This window comes from Papaver somniferum, chromosome 4 (genome assembly GCF_003573695.1).
Source record: "Papaver somniferum cultivar HN1 chromosome 4, ASM357369v1, whole genome shotgun sequence".
Classification (NCBI taxonomy): domain Eukaryota; kingdom Viridiplantae; phylum Streptophyta; class Magnoliopsida; order Ranunculales; family Papaveraceae; genus Papaver; species Papaver somniferum.
Genome location: NC_039361.1, coordinates 21580790 through 21599284, shown reverse-complemented (window position 1 = coordinate 21599284; position 18495 = coordinate 21580790).

Sequence of the window (18495 nt, the reverse complement as noted above, 5' to 3'; positions counted from 1 at the left end):
TGATGATCATACAAGACTTTCAAGGTCAAAAACTTTTTTCAAGGCAAGCCCAAAAGCACAACTCATTTCCTTCTTGCGAAGGCCCGTAAAGGCCTAACAACCAACAAAAACAATATCCAAATTTGGTTTCATTATTTTGTTCACAACTGCTCCATCCGCGGTTGGAATGACTTAATCGTTTACAACATAGTGGTGAATACTTCTGAGTTTAGACGAATTCCACCTGGTCTTTGTTCCGTCTCCACTTCTTTGTTCATTTTAACATTTTGTAGTTTCTTTTGGATGATTCAACCTAACTAACACAAAAAATAAAAACAAGAATAGCACAAGGCAATATACAAATAATAACATGGAATTAATACCAATAGATAGTACATTATATATCAACCCGATATGGAATCGGGTTAATTACCAATCGTGCAAGCGTAGGAATGATGTCCAAACCTTATTATATTAAACGAGTTTCAAGGTGTGTACTGATTTAGAGAACGATGCAGAATTAAGGTTATAAACCTTTTTGGATCGTATCATCAAATTTTATACTCCCTCTGTTTCTGGAAAAGTATCACTTTTTCAATTTAGCCTAAAAAGAGGCCAAATTGAAAAGGTGAAAGTAACACTTTTCCAGAAACGGAGGTAGTATGAGACAAAAAGTTTTGTGTGACAAGCCGAAGGGAAAATTTGATCACAGGTAAGATTTAAGGTCAATTACGTTGAAATATTTGGATATTGGGGTAGATATTTATCACGAGGTTTTATGACATGCCAAAATCAGATAATGAAGCAAATCTCGGTTATTGTCAGCAAAGCTATGCATCGTGACGTTAAATCTATCATAATGCTTAACTTGTTGGGAAAAACTACTTAGTGATCCGTTATTTTTCCCGTGAATTAAAAATTACCTTTTGAAACTAATGATGCAGTGTAATTCCATATTCATAGTAGAGATATCTTCGGATTAGCTATTTAAATGTGGAGAGTACATATTTGATCAATATTTTGTGTATGCTAACTCAGTTTTAAATAGAATTTACTGAAATGTATTTTCTTTTGTCTTATTCATCGTAAGCAATTAAATTCTTTTCTTTATGATGGAAGTTGAATATAGGATAATGGGTGTTTAATACTTTATGTATTGCTTGCGTGATTCTCGTCAGTGAGATATCTACTCGATTCAGAATTTTTTACTCGCACAACTATTTGTTTTTTTTAGTTGTGCTCAATGAAATATTTATTCAATTGAGAAATTCTTTTTTCTAGGCTAATTATTTGTTTTTTTTTTTGAATTGAGAGTATAAATCCAATATGTATCTCTCTCTCTATATATATATATCAGAAACCCATACTTAGTTACATGATAAGTTGATAGCTATATATTCTTTTCCTCGATAATGAAATAAATTTCATGTTTTTTACTAAATGGTACTACTTCAAACGAATTTGGAATGTAGAATTTTTCTAAGTCCCTAGGGTTGGTAATCAACATCTTGGATTGATGTTGAAGCTTATGAACTAGCGTAGTCTCGATCGTCTACTGACCCGGACAAGTCCATAATCTTTTTTGGTAATGCGGTCATCTTTATTTGCTCTGGCCAAGATTATTTAAGAAACAAGATACACGGTGCAAAGCAAAATAGACTTGATATTAAGAAATCAATCTTTTTCTTTGTATTATTTTACGTTGACTCGAGATTGACCATTGTTTGATCAAATTATTTCCCCCTCTTCGTATCCATTCTTTCCCTCCACAATATTCCAGATTTTCTATCTAAAGTTTTTTCTTTGCCAACTCTTTCGTTAAGAAAAGTGAGGAAACCAACAGAGAATAGCCTCGTTGGCCACAGATTGGACTCTCAACTTATATAGGTCGGAGGTTCGAGTCCTGCACTGATCATATCAAAAAGGAAAAAGTAATAATAAAAAAAGGTTGGAAGATCACCTGACGTCCGTAATCGAGCACGTGATTACCAAACTCCCATTTATACACTCTTCTTGCGAAACTCAAACTTACAGATTCTAGAAAAATAAAATTATAAGGGTTTTTCGAATTCTCACAACTCCTTATTCTTTTTTTAGGTTTCAATCTTTACTCCCTGATAGATAATAAATCAGGTTAGTCCAACCTTGAATCTCAATATTGGTTATGTTTGTTTACATCCTTTATTCATCAGAAAGATTCTTTCGTGTTTATTTTTTCTCTTAACTTTTTGGTACATTTTCTGGCGTTTTTACTGGATTTTAGGTTTTTTGTTTACTAATGCCTCTCTAAATTAATATAATTTTTATGGGTTTCTTATGGCTTCTGTAATTACATAGTGTGGATGAAACCTTAATTGATATTTGAATCCTGTGATTGAGAATTAACAAGGATGATGGAACCTTAATTGAATTTGAATCTTTGGGCTGTGAATGATTAGATCTTAGAAGGTAATGAAGTACAAATTTTGAAAATTAGGAATCATTTGTTGTTCTATATTTTTTTTATTTTTGGGCATCTTGGTTTGTCTTCAAGTTCAGAATTTTGCAACTTAGAGGAATTTGGCTCGATGTTACTTATATATTTACATTTGGAAATCTTGGGAATGGTGTTTTTCTTGATCGAAAGATACTCAATGTTTCCTTTTTTCATCATAGTAGCTGAAATTCTGACCAATTTTTTTTTGTTAAGTCTGAATATTATAAAAAAGCGAAGTTATTTACAAAGCAAAGGGCTCTTGAAATGAAAGCGCACAAAAAAAAAAACAAAGACTATCAAAGAACATCATCTGTAGCCAGGTATGCAACAGAAATGACTTCGGTGTTATACTTTCTATTTATGAGGCTTCACCCGGAACTAAGTTGGCATAGAGCAAAAAAACTATTTGAAGCGGTAATATGGCCATACTTTCTGTCAATGAGGCTTCAAATAATTGGATGAAGTTCTGACCAAGTTGCTCAAGAAAGATAAGGATCTAAACATGATTGGAGTATTTCAAGTAGGCAATGACATAAAGGTATCTCATATATATATGCAATTTTCAGGCAATACTATGAGTTTTTTGGATGCAAAGGTGGATGTTGTTATGAAGAGCAAACCCGGAGAAGAGCACCATTATTAGTCTTGATGCTGATCAAAAGTGCAATATTTGGCCAGTATTCTCCTTTGGAAGGTAAAAAAACTTCATATAAATTATCCCGGGATCACACTAAGTTATACTGCTAGGCAATCTAGTATATATGAGGTCATCATTGAGAAGTTCCATAAAAATCTAGATGAGTGCAAAAAAAAGGTTTTCAAACAAATTAAGCTGGAAAAATAATGCTTTAGCAAGTCTGTCAATATACTTTATGTCCATTACGCAGATACATGTATCTGTCGGAAAGAAAATGATAAATATCATACGAAATTTTATTTGGGGTACTACTGCCGAGAAGAGAAAAATATGTTGGGTAGCTCGGGATAAGTTGTGCAAACCAAAAAATCAGGTAGACTGGCAATCAGAAATATAAGATACACAAACAAGGTGTTATTATAAAAATAGAGTGGAGGTACTCAATTTAGAAAAATCAATGTGGATGAGCGTTGTGCAACATGTATCAAATGAAGTTGAATTATTTATAAAGAAGAATAAGCTACCACATGGGAGAGAATATTGGAAGGGGATTCAAAAAGACGAGTAGTTGGTAGAGAGGATAACTAGTACCAAAATTTCAAATGGACAAGATACCTTCGTCTGGTACGAAAAATGACTTATAAGGACACCTTTGTATTTCTCTCACGAAAATGTATATATGAAAACAAGTATGCAAATATATATATATGAAATTTAATTAAAATGGAAGATATATACAACCTTGATAACAAATCCAAATGAGGAGGAAATGATACCAATAAAAAAAGATAATCTTGTTATGGGAGACCCACTTGGAGATGGCTGATGAGAAGATTACATTGTTCCCATACTTCCTCCCAGATCTCAGTCAAATAAGGCTATCAATGTTTGATCTCTCAGCAACTCAAAGAATCTCATTTTCCTTATGAATGCATTTAGGTCAAGTTTGTTTCACCAAAATTTAAAGTCTTTTTATGGTTTGTATGGCATAATGTCATTTCTACAATGGACAACTTGACTAGAGGGCTTTTTGATATTAAATGATGTTGTGTAGCCTGTGCAACTCGGTTCAAGAGGATATGGACCATTTGTTGCTACACTGTAACATCTCGAAATTGATTTTGAACTATTTTATGCCTCATTTTGGTATCCGCTGGAGTTACAAGATAGCACTTAAGAAGCACATCAAATATAAGTAAGTTAGGATAGAGGAGAATATTTGGCCACTCTTGTCGGCAACAAATTTTTGGGATTTATGGTTATAAAGGAACCTAAGGGTAATATAGAGAAAGAGTCATAAATACAATCACGAAATGATAAATGAAGTAAAGGGTACTCTTGTACCAGTGAGATTTTATCCCCAACCGATTTTCAATAATCACTTTTAGGGATTCTCACTATAAATTGAGAAGAAGTGTTAGCGTCTTTAGATTTTGGTAATTAGTTGGGCAAAGGGCTTCAGCCTTTGCCATTTCTTGTAACTATTTTCTTTTTTTATTTGCAATAAGATTTTTTAACACATTTTCCTTCACCGAAGAAAAAAAAATGACACCGTTGATAATGTTTTGTACCATAAAATAAAAGAACCACCCATCCAATTTAAGATTATACTGAAATGAATTAAGCAGTCATAACAAATGTTAATAATCAATTGTATGCCAACTACTAAAACTTCCCATGCATGACTGCACACAACAAAAACAAATAATATCACGCTTAAAAAAATATATTAAGGTGGGAAAAAAAGTTAGTAATTGTGTCATTGATTAGGTAAAAGTGTGAAATTACTGATTGTGTATTAATATTCCTTTATTTTTTAACTAATCCTAGCGGGTACCAACCGTAGAAGCTGCAAAAACTGTTGGTATAAATATTTTGTATCTTATCAATGAAACTATCATTTATGCAGTAGCTTATAGATTGTTAAACAAATCATTAGCCAAGAAATATCAAAAAGAAGAGTCTTCTCAATCGTATGCTAAATTAAAGAAATTTGAGAAATAAAATGGAAAGACTTGAAAGTTTAAGTAGTAGAACTTTAAGTGTTGTATTTGTGAAAATTGAAAAAGACTTGAAAGTTTTTAATGTGATTGTTGTATGAGGAGATGTTCATCTTCCTTTCAGTGATGTTGGTGTGGGATAGTCATTGTAACTAGTTAATTATTGCATTGAAAAGTTTCAAAAAAACATCTCCTATCAATTTTTCTTAGTCAATTTGAAAAAGAGTATCATGTTAAGTTTATTTGCACGAGTAAGTATAAAAATGATGAAAAGATATTACGAAGAATAATTTATCCATCTAGGGCCATTGTATGGGCAGAAGATATGTTGAAAATCCTTGACCAAACATTGTTCATTGAATTAGAGAGAAGAGTTCAGAAATGTATCGAAGATTCGTGTGATTTTAATGTTAAAATTAATAAATTTATTCTTGTCGGTGGTTGTTTTGAAATCTCAAATATTGAAAAGATGTTCAAGGATTTACCTCTTTACAAGTTTAAAAATTCGATGTTTGTTGTTGTTTATGGAGACACAATTTTAGCGGCCAATTTCAGTAGTAAACTAATCAATTCTGATACTATATACCTATGAGTCTGAGTTTACGCGTGGGATTTGTACGTAAGTTGATACCTAATTTATTTATTTTCAAAATACATAAAATTCCCATGCAAAGATACCTTTGTAACTTCAATGGATGCCAAAGGAGTAACTAAATTTGAAGTTGACAATGTGAATCAGGTGAAGGAGAAAAAGAATATAATCTTTTTGATAATTTCATATTTGGTTGAGTTGAACCAGTTGAAGAACAAGTCACAACAAGTCACTATAGACCTTGTTTTTACTTGTGAGGGGCTTATAACTTTATCCTCTATTGCTAAGGATAGATTGCATGGCCCTAAGATGTTCAATAGAAAGTTACTTGGGATGACGTTCTACAATATTAGAACTTTTTGGTGACTCATGTCCAGAATGAGGCGGAGGTGAAAAGGAAGAAGAAAGAATAGAAGAATTTTCTTAATTAGAATAAAAGGAATACACGACATCGGTTACAATACTCGACGAATCTGATGTGTAAGATGGTGTGGTTGATATAACGCAGTAATTAAAGGATTAAGGCACTGAGCATGGAGAACTCTTTTAGAAAATCGTATTGTTATCGACTAGACCAAAAAACATTGTGATTTTAAATGCAAAATAATACAAATTCTTACACTTCTATTCACTAAAATAGTCGCAAACCCACGTGTTCACTAAGCAAGAAATTTCTACACATTTATAATTATACAAATGTAATCATACCTGAATGATGAGGTTACTAAAGTACTACCTCAAAGTTATTTCAACGATCTCAATGAAATATTGTTACATCTATTTTACTTTTTTGACATGATTTTTTAGATTCATGAACATTTTTTTTTCTTCTGACTTCCTTTTTAATTGTTTATTTTAAGGTTGTAGCTGCACATTTTGCTAGATCCATGATTTATGTATCTTGATCAGATAATGATTGTATATTGAGCAATAACATTGTTGCTGCTCAAACAAGCATTACCATATGATAAATCCAAAATGTCATTCCTACGTGTTTATCTTAACTTAGTTAATCAACATGGATTATTTCCTTCTTTTTTTTAACCCATTGAACTTACATAACACTTCGTCTTTTTTACAATTTACTTCTTGAATTTTGAATATTCTCGAAGTGTTGATATTGATTGATTAGAGTAAGCAAGTTATGTTTTGCTGACTACTGTTATTGACTAGTTGTAAATAAAGAAGATGGAGATACTTACTAGTTAAAATCTACTGTAAGAAAATCCCATATGAGTTTTAGCTAACCCCGGCGGTATCAACTGTAGAAGCTACAAAGATTGCTGGCATGGATATTTTTTTATCTGATCAATGAAACTATTGTTGCTACAAGCTTATAAATTGTTAAACAAATCATTAGCCAAGAAATTTAAAAAAAGAAGAGTCTTCTCAATCTTATGATGAATTAAAGAAATTTGAGAATTTATATATATATTTATATATATATATATATATATATATATATATATATTGGTTTTTGATTTAAGTGGTGGATTCTTTATCTGTTGCGGTTGTGAAGATTGAGGTTTTTGAGGTGATTATTGTAGGAGAGGTACTCATCTTCCTTTCAGTAGAGTTGGTGTGCATTTTCCATTGCAAGTAGTTACTTACTGCGTTCAAAATCTCCAAAAAGAGCATCTCCAACCAATTTTTCTTAGTCAATTTTAAAAATAGTATTGTTAAGTTTATTATCATCATAAGTGGGTATAAAGAGAGAAAAACACTTAACAAACATTTTTTTTAATATACATATGTTAACTAACCAAAGAAAAGGAGATAAAAACACACACTTACTAGTTATCGAGCATTTGTTTGCATCTGTTTTTCAACACATGTGTATTTCTTAGTGGGGTACATACATTAGTTAGCTTAAAGTAAAAAAAGGATGATTTGAAATGATAATAAGAGTTAGTATTACCAAGTTGTCCATAGGTGTCTTACCCTTCCTAGTGGTTTTACTCCTACCGAACGACAACTTAGAGAATTTATTTGGAATCACAAATTTAGGGAGGAGATCAATAACAAATTCATAACTATATTTTATGTTTCCATTATCTCGTCAAACATCACACTAGATGTAGCGTATATGTCACTGATGACTACTGAGTGGGAGAATATTTGGTTCCAAAGTTTGAAATCGCTGAATATCTTATTTCTAATTTTTATTTCATTCTACCAAAATGGAATCTAAATTTTCGACACATACTTACCTTGTTCTACTTGCTCAACTCAGAGATTGCATATTATATTGGTCATGATGAGATTGTACAACTGCCCAACCTATACACTATAAATTATCTTTCTAGTAGGATATATGTAGAACTATTCCATGTCCACAAATCTATTAGGCAATGAACATAAAATCATCTTTAAATTCATGTATGAAATCGTATTCAGAGTTATGCTTATATTTTTTGTTGACCTTCAATAAGAATATTATTATATTTTCTTATTGAGCTATAATATTAAATTTCTGGCTCATATTCCCACGTACGTGTATTGTATCCTACTGATTAAGAATATACTCTTTCTTTTTTAAACGGATAAGTTATAACATTTGTTCAACTTGGGAACTCTGGTGTGCTTGCACACTTGAATCATGAAGGGTTTTTGGTATTATTTGGTTTATAATATTAAATCCGTGAAAAAGATGATCCAAATTTGAAAACAGAGTAGAAAGTTTCGAAAACATCTTGGTTGCTGGAATGTTTCGATTTGAGATAAACTAAAAAAATTATTTAACAGTAATGGTTCAAAAAAATTATTAAAGCATAAACTGGAACAAAAAGAGTCCGAACGATCTTGTGGTTCTTTGAATTAGAGCATCGCTCGGTCGAACTCGCCATTTTTGGTATCTCAAGCTTGTTTTAAGTGTTACATGTACAAAAATATATTTTTATTTCTAGTCTATTAAAGTCAAGTCTCAAACTAATATTAGATCATGGTAGTTGAGTATCAGATATCACTAAATAAATCTCGAAGATTGAAGACCGAAAAACAAACGATGACAATTACGAGAACTTCTTCAACAAAGAGGTATGTGAAGACCGACCTATCTTATTTACTCATCTTATCTACCATTCTATTTTATGAGAATATTTCGTATAGTTTTTGTAGATTTAATATTGCAAAGAATAAATTTCAAACTCAAGCTTGTCTTGGTTAAACTCTCGAAATATGATTCGAGCAATGGATGTTCACAGATCCTTGACAATCTTAGTTAAAAAAAATTATTTTTCACCAACTATTTTTGTTTTGAGTTGATCATTTGGAAATTTCCTAAGCAAACAGTGCATACTGTCCATGGCGATTGGGAATGTTTTGAATTTGATTGTGAGAGAAATACATGAACTACTTTGTACAAGGTACGCATACTCTGTATGCATCACCTAAGTCAGTCTGAATTCCACGAACTGTAGAGGTTTGCAAATCCGGTTGTATACCCTTTACATATGAGTTCGAGAACGTGGGGAGATAAGAATATCCCTACGACCTGACTTTGGGAATTTCCATAAGTTGGTAAACCCGGGTTGTATACTCTTTGAGCATCATTTCACAAACTTCCAAAATGTTTGCAAACCCGGTTGTACCTGTCCAGTTCCATATTAGCAGAAGCTCAAGAATTATTCTATGACTTTGTTCGCTTTTGCTACAACTCTCACGAAAACTTCTCAGAGAAATCCCGAAAAAGAGATATATTGGTGTTGAACAACAAAAACATAGTTGAAAAAAGGGCAATGAAAATGAAATCAAACGAATTTCAACTAGTTGAAAAGGACAAATTTCTACCTCATTTGTCTGATTTTGTGTTCAATCATTCTGATTTAGGAGTTTTAAAGCAAATTTTTGAGGAAAGTCTTTCATAAAAACCAGTTCTTGTTCTCGACAAAAAAAAAAGAATATTTTTAAAATAGAACTTTGATTAGAAATAAGTATTTCTTAAAATATTTGCAACAACCGAATCCTGTTTGGAAAACGTATTTATCTTATTTTTGAACATTGTATCAAAATTTCGGTTTGACTTGGAGATTTTTCATATCAATCAACATAAACTTGATGAAGCATAGAATATGATTTCATTTAACTTTCCTTTCGATTATTAATTGCTGCAGCGAAAATCATTTAAAACTCATTCTTTCCCATAATACCTAGTGAAGAAATCAGAGTTCGTATAGCTTCGCAACAAATTTTCACATCAGATATCTAATTTAGGCGAGGAAAGGTTCAAATGACGGTAGCCTCTGTTCAACGAGGAGATGCTTCGTCATAAACCAACAACAAAGCTTGTTTTTAGATCACTCACCGAGTTAATTTGTTATTTGCAGCGATGTGTGGTTGGAACTTTTCTGAGCATAAATTATTAACGGCGAAGGAGGAAATCAATTAATAGATGTCGGAATTATCGAAAAATTATCTGATATCCTATAACTTTAACATAACATAACTAGATTTGATTTTTAAATGTACATTCAAAGTTATCGAATATCGATCTGATTACAGTTATCATAATGAAAGCTGTTGAGCCACTATCCGTTTTAATAAGTTCTGTCGACAATCGAACCACTATCCGTTTTGATAAGTTTCGTTGACAACCGAGCCACTATCCGTTTCGATAAGTTCAGTCGACAATCGAGCCACTATCCGTTTTGATAAGTTCAGTCGACAACCGAGCCAGCCACTATCGGTTTTGATAAGTTCCGTTGACAGCCCTAATCTGATTAAGTTGGTCAGAAAAAGAACTCTCGACGGCCTTTACCAACCACTTTTTGGAAGGGTAGAAGGGTGGGGGTGATAAAAATCGTCTGATGTTTGTCATTGACCACGTGTGATTACCAGATACTTTCCCCACTTCTTTCAAATTTTCACTCCTCAGACAGATTCTAAAAAAGGTTAGTCCTTGCTTGAATCTCCATATTGGTCATTTGAAAGATTCTTTCGTTGTTTTTTTTCTTAAATTTTGGTACATTTTCTGGCGTTTCTACTGAATTTTAGGTTCTTGTTTACTGATTTCTCTCTAAATTGGTAGAATTTTTCTGGGTTTCTTATCAACAAGGACGATGAACCCTAACTAAATTTGAATCATGTGATTGATTAGATTTTAGAAGGTAATTTAGGTTCTATTTTTTTAAATCATATTTATGCAAATTATAGGATACTGATTATGAAAGAAAAACCTAATTGGGAACTCTAAATTTCAAATGCTTGTTATTAGGTTCTTTTTGGTTAAAGTTTAGAATTGTTTCTTGTCATTTGTTTTAGTGATTTTGATGCACTAATCTGTTCAAGTAGGATCTAGTAATTTCAGCTTGAGGAAGCCTACGATTAGTGGTGATGGTCAAGTAATGGAAAGTAATGGTGACGCCTTGTTGTTGTTGATAACAATATCGATGAAAACACTGTGAGATTACAGGAGTTGTGGCTTTATCAGGTAACGTACCAGTGTTGGATAACTAGACAGGTATCTTATTGGTAGGCTGGTTTGGTCATTGAGGGTTTAGAATTTTTGATACAGAACCGTCACTGTTAACAAAACACTGTGTCATTTGAGAGATGAAATGCTGCAAAAATTTCTAGAGAAGCATATATTGGGTAAATTATAATTTATGAATGTCTATGTAAAGAATCACAATAGTATTTGTTCTCTAACTTAGGTTCTAGGGAAGTAGTAGAGAAGGAGAAATATAATGGGTTTGAAGTTTGAACATACAATACAAGGGTTTCCTTTAGTGAGTTCAGTTATCTGGCTAAAGTTTTAGTTATGTTCTCCTTTTGAGAATTAGGAATCTTTTGATATAGAATTTGAATCATTTGTTGTTCTACAACCTATTGGGAATTGTGTTTTTCTTGATCATCAGATGCCTACATTTGTTCTAGAATATGAGTGTCTTTTCCTCTTAGTTTATGGGTTCTGTGTATTTCATTGACATAGATGTTCATCGAGTTCATAACCATTTTTAAGATGGGTTGAAATCTGTCTTGGTGTTGATTTTCTTGAAGAAATGAATAGTTTGTTGAAATTTTTATGTGACTTATGTATAATGATTTTTTGATAGCACATTGGTTTTCTTTCACCAATTTGTAATGTTTTTCAATAGCTGATGTACCAGACGGAGAAACAAGAATGCGGCGTTGTAGGAGAATAAATACCTCTAGTAATGCTGCTAAAAATAAAACTCATGCTAAGAAGCTGGTTCAAGGAAGGCATTGAAAGAATCCATGGTTCAGCCAACCTCAGATAGTGATTGCAGATACAGCAAAGAAAACAAAGAGAAACCAACTAAGGAGATAGTTAAAGAATCTTTAAGGGTTAATTCGGATGACAAGAAGAGAACGTTGGATGCAGCACTGGGTAAATTGGGATATGTGGAAGTTCACCGTTCGCTGAAAAAGTGCAAGTCTGAGCAATGCTTGAAACCAAAATTAGTGGTCGTGACTGCCTGCTGTTACCCCCTCTGACTGATGCAAGTAGAACTCCAAGATCATTTTGTAGTAATGAAAGTACTTCAGGGAAGCGACGCTGTAGTAGATGGGATTCACAGTGGAAGGAAATGAAGGTGATAGGGGTGGCAAAAGGAGGAAAACTAGTGGACTGACAATGGTTCTCTACGTAAAAAACTCGGTCCATTAGAATTGCCTGACTTCGTGAAAGAACCTGTTTCCATTGCTGATTCTCCAAGTAAGGAGCTGAATGAAAGACTTTCAATTATTTACTGTCAACTGCAGGAAGAATTGTCTCCTTATTTCCACCACTGAAAACATGGGTTTGGAGTGAACACAAGGGATGTCAGATTGCATGAAAAATTTATTCAAGGCTGATTCTGAAGAACCCCAGCTTTAGAAGTCCCACTCTTGAACCAAAGCCTGCAGTGTTTTTTTAATAAACTTTACTTACAATGAAGATTTGCATGTCTTGGACTCTTGGTCCAGGCAGATAACCAGAAATCAGTGGATAAAGTTGTTTCAAAAGTCGAGAAGCTACTCACGACGAAGGACTGAATTTTCACCAGCATGCAGAGTTACAGGAACTTTGCAAATTATGCATAATTTGTGTGAGGAAGGGCACAAGAGTTATGTTTGCACTTGCCATGAGTTTATCTTTGAATAGTTCATGCAGCGGATGTGGGCAGAAACCGTGTCTCTTTCACTTTCCCTTTCATGGTACCAACTCTGAGTAACAGTGGTGGAAAAAATTCTTCGGGTAGTTCACCATCTTACTTGTCGTATTCTCAGTCCAGCATTGGGTCAACTCCATCAACTGTTGTAAAACCCACAAAGAAATTGATGAGAAAAATGCCATCTACCCTTAACCATGGATAGTAAGTCTGAGCAATGTTTGAATTCAAAATTAATGGTTCGTTTTGATGTTTCCCATGGATGTGGAACTCCCGGATCATTCTGTAGGCAAGAAAGTACTTCTGAGAAGCAGGAACATGTGAAACCTCTGTCAGATTACCTTCAGAAGTCGCACTCCTGAACTGATGAAGTCTGCACTGTTTTCTAATAATTGGTCCACTGGAAAATTCGTAAAAACGAATGGAGAAAGAAACTGGAGCTAAGATCACGATAAAAAATAAAGCCATAGTGAATGATAGAGAAACAAATAGATTCACTGAAAGAAATCTGGTGTTGTGTAGAGGACTTTGCAAGTTTTTAAAAAAAAAAACAAAAAAAACCGAATCAGTGATGGATGGAGAGGCCCGAGAGAGACTTTACCATACAAGTTTCAACAAATTGGCTGATAGCCCATGTAGGACTATGATGGGCATCCAAACCATCACTGACCGGCTATTGATTGAGCAATCTTAATCTTATGTATAGAAGATCATTGGAATCCTTTTGTTCAATGTGGGACTATTTTAATCTTAATTAAAACCAGCTGTATAAAAGGTTGTTCATATCCGGTCTTTGTTAATTCTTGTGTTTGGGTTTTCAGCTATTGAAACGAGTTTTTTCATTGACATTAAAGGGAATGGCTAAGATGTACGTATAACCACGTTATTTTTCCATGCCACGTTGAAAACAATGTAGCAGCACCGATCAGTCCGTCCGTAATGTTAATTGCGTACAGAAGGTACTTTGCCCTCAGCTACATCTAAATGTGGCTTTACATGGTCTAACCTTGTGCGTACGAATTAATGAAAGCCATCTTTCTCCCAATTTCTCTGACCATACTTACTCTGGTTGAGTGGTACCTCGATCTAGAGAATATTTTACCAATAAAATTGGACATCAAATGACATTGTCTGGCTTTATATCGCAATGAACAACGCCACACTCTTTTAAATATGGGGTGATGCAAGTAGGCATCTTATTTTAGGTAACCTTATAAATAGTGCTTCAAAATTTACTTTCCAGCCGAGTGAAGAAGGTCCTTAACGAATAGTAATTGTTGTTCTTGAAGATCGGTTAACAAAACAACTTTGGTGTCTTTGTTGAAATTAATGGATTTTGAGAAAACATTTGAGTATCTTGAGCAAACACAACCATCCGTCACAATTCATGTGTTTTTCCCATTATTCAGAGATGTAACAAATAAATTGTGTCGTGGCTTAGAGGCATGCAGGGAGTCATCATCAAAAATAGGTTGCATTGACAAGGATGTTCAACTACTAGCTTTCTATTCAAGCTATATGCTAAGGGCTATCGAGGCTCATGTTACATTGAAGGGCCAATCACTTCCACTGAATATGGATGATGATTTTCTTAATCAACCATGTTATTTGCCCGAAATCGACTCACTACATACTCTTTACCAAGATTTGAACTTAGAATTCATTCTTTGTCTTGGCAGGATCAGAGGGGACGTGTTGCATGGCCAACTTTTTGGTTATACACCTATATATCCTAATTATCTATCTGTCTTGAAAGAACTGAAGAACATCTCAAGATTCTTTTCAGATTGCCAAGACGAACTCTTTTCTGAAGTGCGCACGTACCACTTCCAATTGAGTCTACTTGTTCTTTCGGGAAGTAATGATGTATGAATTCTTGAACATAAAAATTTGATTAATTCGGATGCCCGATGTTATTTGCTCATGAAAATGTTCCCTAAGGTGGACATGTATTCGGAAAAGCATAAGATGCTCATCGACAGGTCACAGATATTGACCGGAGCTTTCTCTTGGAACCCCGGCATCGTTGCGCAGTGGCCTATCCGTAGAGTTCACAAATGAGGTAGCTGTAGGTCCTGGTGTCTTGCGAGAATGGTTCTTCATTATATGCCAAGAACTGTTTGATCCAAAATCTTCTCTTTTTCTAGCTTTTCCAAGCGACCATCGAAGGTTCTTACTCAATCCCGGTAAGTTTCAACATGTTTCTTTTGGGATGTGTCTCTAAATAATTATTTGTTCTAAATTCTATTTATATTTACACATGTTTGTGTCGTCTGACCATTATTTTGCTGCAGCGCCTGTGGAAAATCTGCACCATAACTATTTTGCATTTGCCGGTAGAGTGATTGTTTTGGCTTTGATGCATCAAGTGCAAGTAGGCATCTCGTTTGATCGTGTGTTTTTATTGCAATTGGCTGGAGGGGTGATTTCCTTGGAAGATATTCAAGATGCAGATCCAGTCATGTATAAGAGCTGGAAAACAATTTTGGAGATGGATGCTGATATTGTGGACTCGGATGTTTTAGGATTGACATTCGTGAGGGAATTTGAAGAGTTTGGATCAAAAAAAGTGGAGGAGCTGTGTCCAGGAGGTAACAGCATTGCTGTGAACAGCAAGAATGGAGAAGAGTATATTGCACTTCTTATTCAGCACTGCTTCGTCAAATCTGTAGCCAAAAAATCGTCTTATTTCGCCAATGGTTTTGGTGATATTCTCTGTGAACGACGGTTTCAGAAAATCTTTTTCCAGAGTATAGAGCTGAAAGACCTTGACCTAATGCTGCTTGGAGGTGGTGATGCTCTGTGAAGGACTGGAAAGCACACTACATCGGCTTCTCTTTTTCTGGTTTCTGGACCTCTGTGAAGTTTCTTCCTGCAGGTGGGTTCTCCAAATTGCCGTCCTTGTCATCCGGTTTATGCATCGGCAAGGTGGAAAATTCTAGGCCGGTGAATTATTACAACTTTTTTTTTTTTAAATAAAGTTCCTCTTTAAAATGTCTGAACGGTGAATTTCTAGAAACACAACCACACTCGGTCTTCCAGTGCCTCAAATGGTGATGTATATATGTACTGGTGTGTCCGGAAAAACGACCACTTACACACCAGCCAGTCCCAAGGATGTCATGAAAAACTTCAAAGTCCCAACGACCACTTGATTGACTTTCCCGATCATACAAGACTTTCAAAAGTCAAAAACTTCTTCCAAGACAAGCTCAAAAACACAACTCCTCCGCCCCTTCTCGAGGAGGCCCATAAGGCCTAACAACCAACAAAAACCATATCCAAATTGGTTTCATTGTTTTTTTCACGACTTCTGAGGTCCGAACGACTTCATTCTTTCTCCGTCATCTTCGTCTTAAAGATAGTGGTTAATACTTCTGAGTTTGAACGAATTTCACATGGTTTTTGATCCGTCTCCACTTGTTTGTAATTTCTTTCGATGATACAACCTAACTAAGACAAAAAATAAAACAAAGATAATGTAAGGTAATATACAAGAAAGATACAAATATTAGCATGGAATTAATACCAACGGATAGTAAATTATGCATCTACCAGATATGGAATCGCGTCAATTACCAATCATGTAAGTGTAGGATGTCCATATCTCATTATCCCATTAAACGTAGTTTTAAGGCGCGTACTGATTTGGAGAAACAATGCAGCCTTTGGGTTATAAACTTTGATTTTGGATCATATTATCAGATTTTTTATGAAACAAAAAGTTTTATGTGACAAACCTAGGGGAAAATTTTGGTGACGAGCAAGATTTTAGGTCAATGACGCGGTTTTGAGTCACAATAATATATTTTGATTTATTACGCAGATTTCGACATACGGGTGGATATTTATAACGAGGTTCTATGACATGCCAAAATCAGATAATGAGGCAGATATTCATTCTCATCACCAAACCATGCATCATGACGTTAAATCTAATAATGCTTTAACTTGTTGGAAAAAACTATTCAGTGATCCATTATTTCCCCCTGAACTAAAAATTTTCTTTTGGAACTAATGCTGCATTGTAATCCCAAATTCGTTGTAAAGATATCTTCGGATTAGGTATTTATATGCGGAGACCACATATATTTGATCAAAATTCGTGTATGCTTAGAGCAGTTGAATTCTTTTCTTTATGACTGAAGTTGAATCTAGTGTAATAAATGTCTAATACTTTATATATTGCTTGTGTGATCCCCGTCAGTGAGATATCTATTTTCGATGCAGAATTTTTTTCTCGCGCAACTAGTTGTTTTTCTTTTAATTGTGCTTAATAAAATGTTTATTCAATTGGGGAATTCTTATTTCTAGGCCAATTATTTGGTTTTCTTGAATTGAAAGTATAAATATAATATGTATATCTTTCTGTATATATATACATTAGAAACCATATTTAGTTACATGATAAGTTGATTGCAATATATCATTTTACCCGATAATGAAATAAATTTCACGTTTTTTACTAAATGGTACTGGTTCAATCGAATTCGCAATATTGAATTTTTCTAAGTCCATACGGTTGGTATTCAACATCTTCGATTGATATTGAATCTGAACATGATCTTCTGTATTTTTTTTCGTCTTGAAGTTTGATTGGCTGGAGAAATGATGAAAATTATTTGCAAAAAATAATAAATTTTTTTAACATACAACAATCCGAAGCTTCAAAACTGTCATCCCAAAGTTAGTGTTTGAGCACCAGGGGACTTATCAAGGACTAGAAGATTCACGATGGTGTGCTCATTGCAGGATTGATGGTAGGCTCAAAGGAAAATAATTCAAGGTCGGTTATGTAAGTTGGAAGTTGAGAAGGAATTTGATAATGTTAACTGACACTACATAAGAAACATATTGAAGGGAGCTGGTTTTGGAGTTATATGGAAAAATTGGGTGAATTGGTCGCTATCCGCTCCCAATTATCTGTATTTATAAAAGGAACTTCAACAACCAAATTCAAACACTACAAAGGCCTCAGGAGAGAAGACTCAATGTATTCTTTCCTTTTCATCTTTGTAGCTGAAATCCTGACAAAATTGCTCAAGAAATATGAGGATTTAAGCATGATAGCAGGATTTCAAGTGGGCAATGACTAAATATATCTTATATGCAATTTTCAGACAATATCCTGATTTTCTTCAATGCAAAAGAGAGTTTATATGAACTTATTATTAATACTTGAAGTAGATGAGGCAATCACATGCCTCAAAGTAAACCTGGAATAGTGCATCATTATTAGTCTTGGTGCTAACCAAAAAGTGCAATATTTGGCCAGTATTCTTAATTGGAAGGTAGAGAAACATTATACGAAGTATCCTAGGATCCCATTAGGTCTATTGTTAGGTAATCTAGTGTATGTGAGGTCATCATTGAGATGTTCCATAAAAATCTAGATAAATGCATAAGAAGGTTTCCAATCAAAGCTGGAAAAATAATGTTCATATATAGTGCTTTGGAAAGTTTCCATATATACTTTATGTTTACCATTCAGATATATGTCTCTATGGAAAATAAAATGATAAAGGCCATATGATATTTACTTTAGGGTATTACTACAGATAAGAGGAAAATATTTTTGGTAGATTGGGATAAGTTGTGCAAACCCAAGGAATCATGTGGACCGGCTAGCAGAAATCTAAGATACACAATCAATGTTTTATTAGCAAAATGGAGTTGGAGGTACTAAAATGAGAAAACAT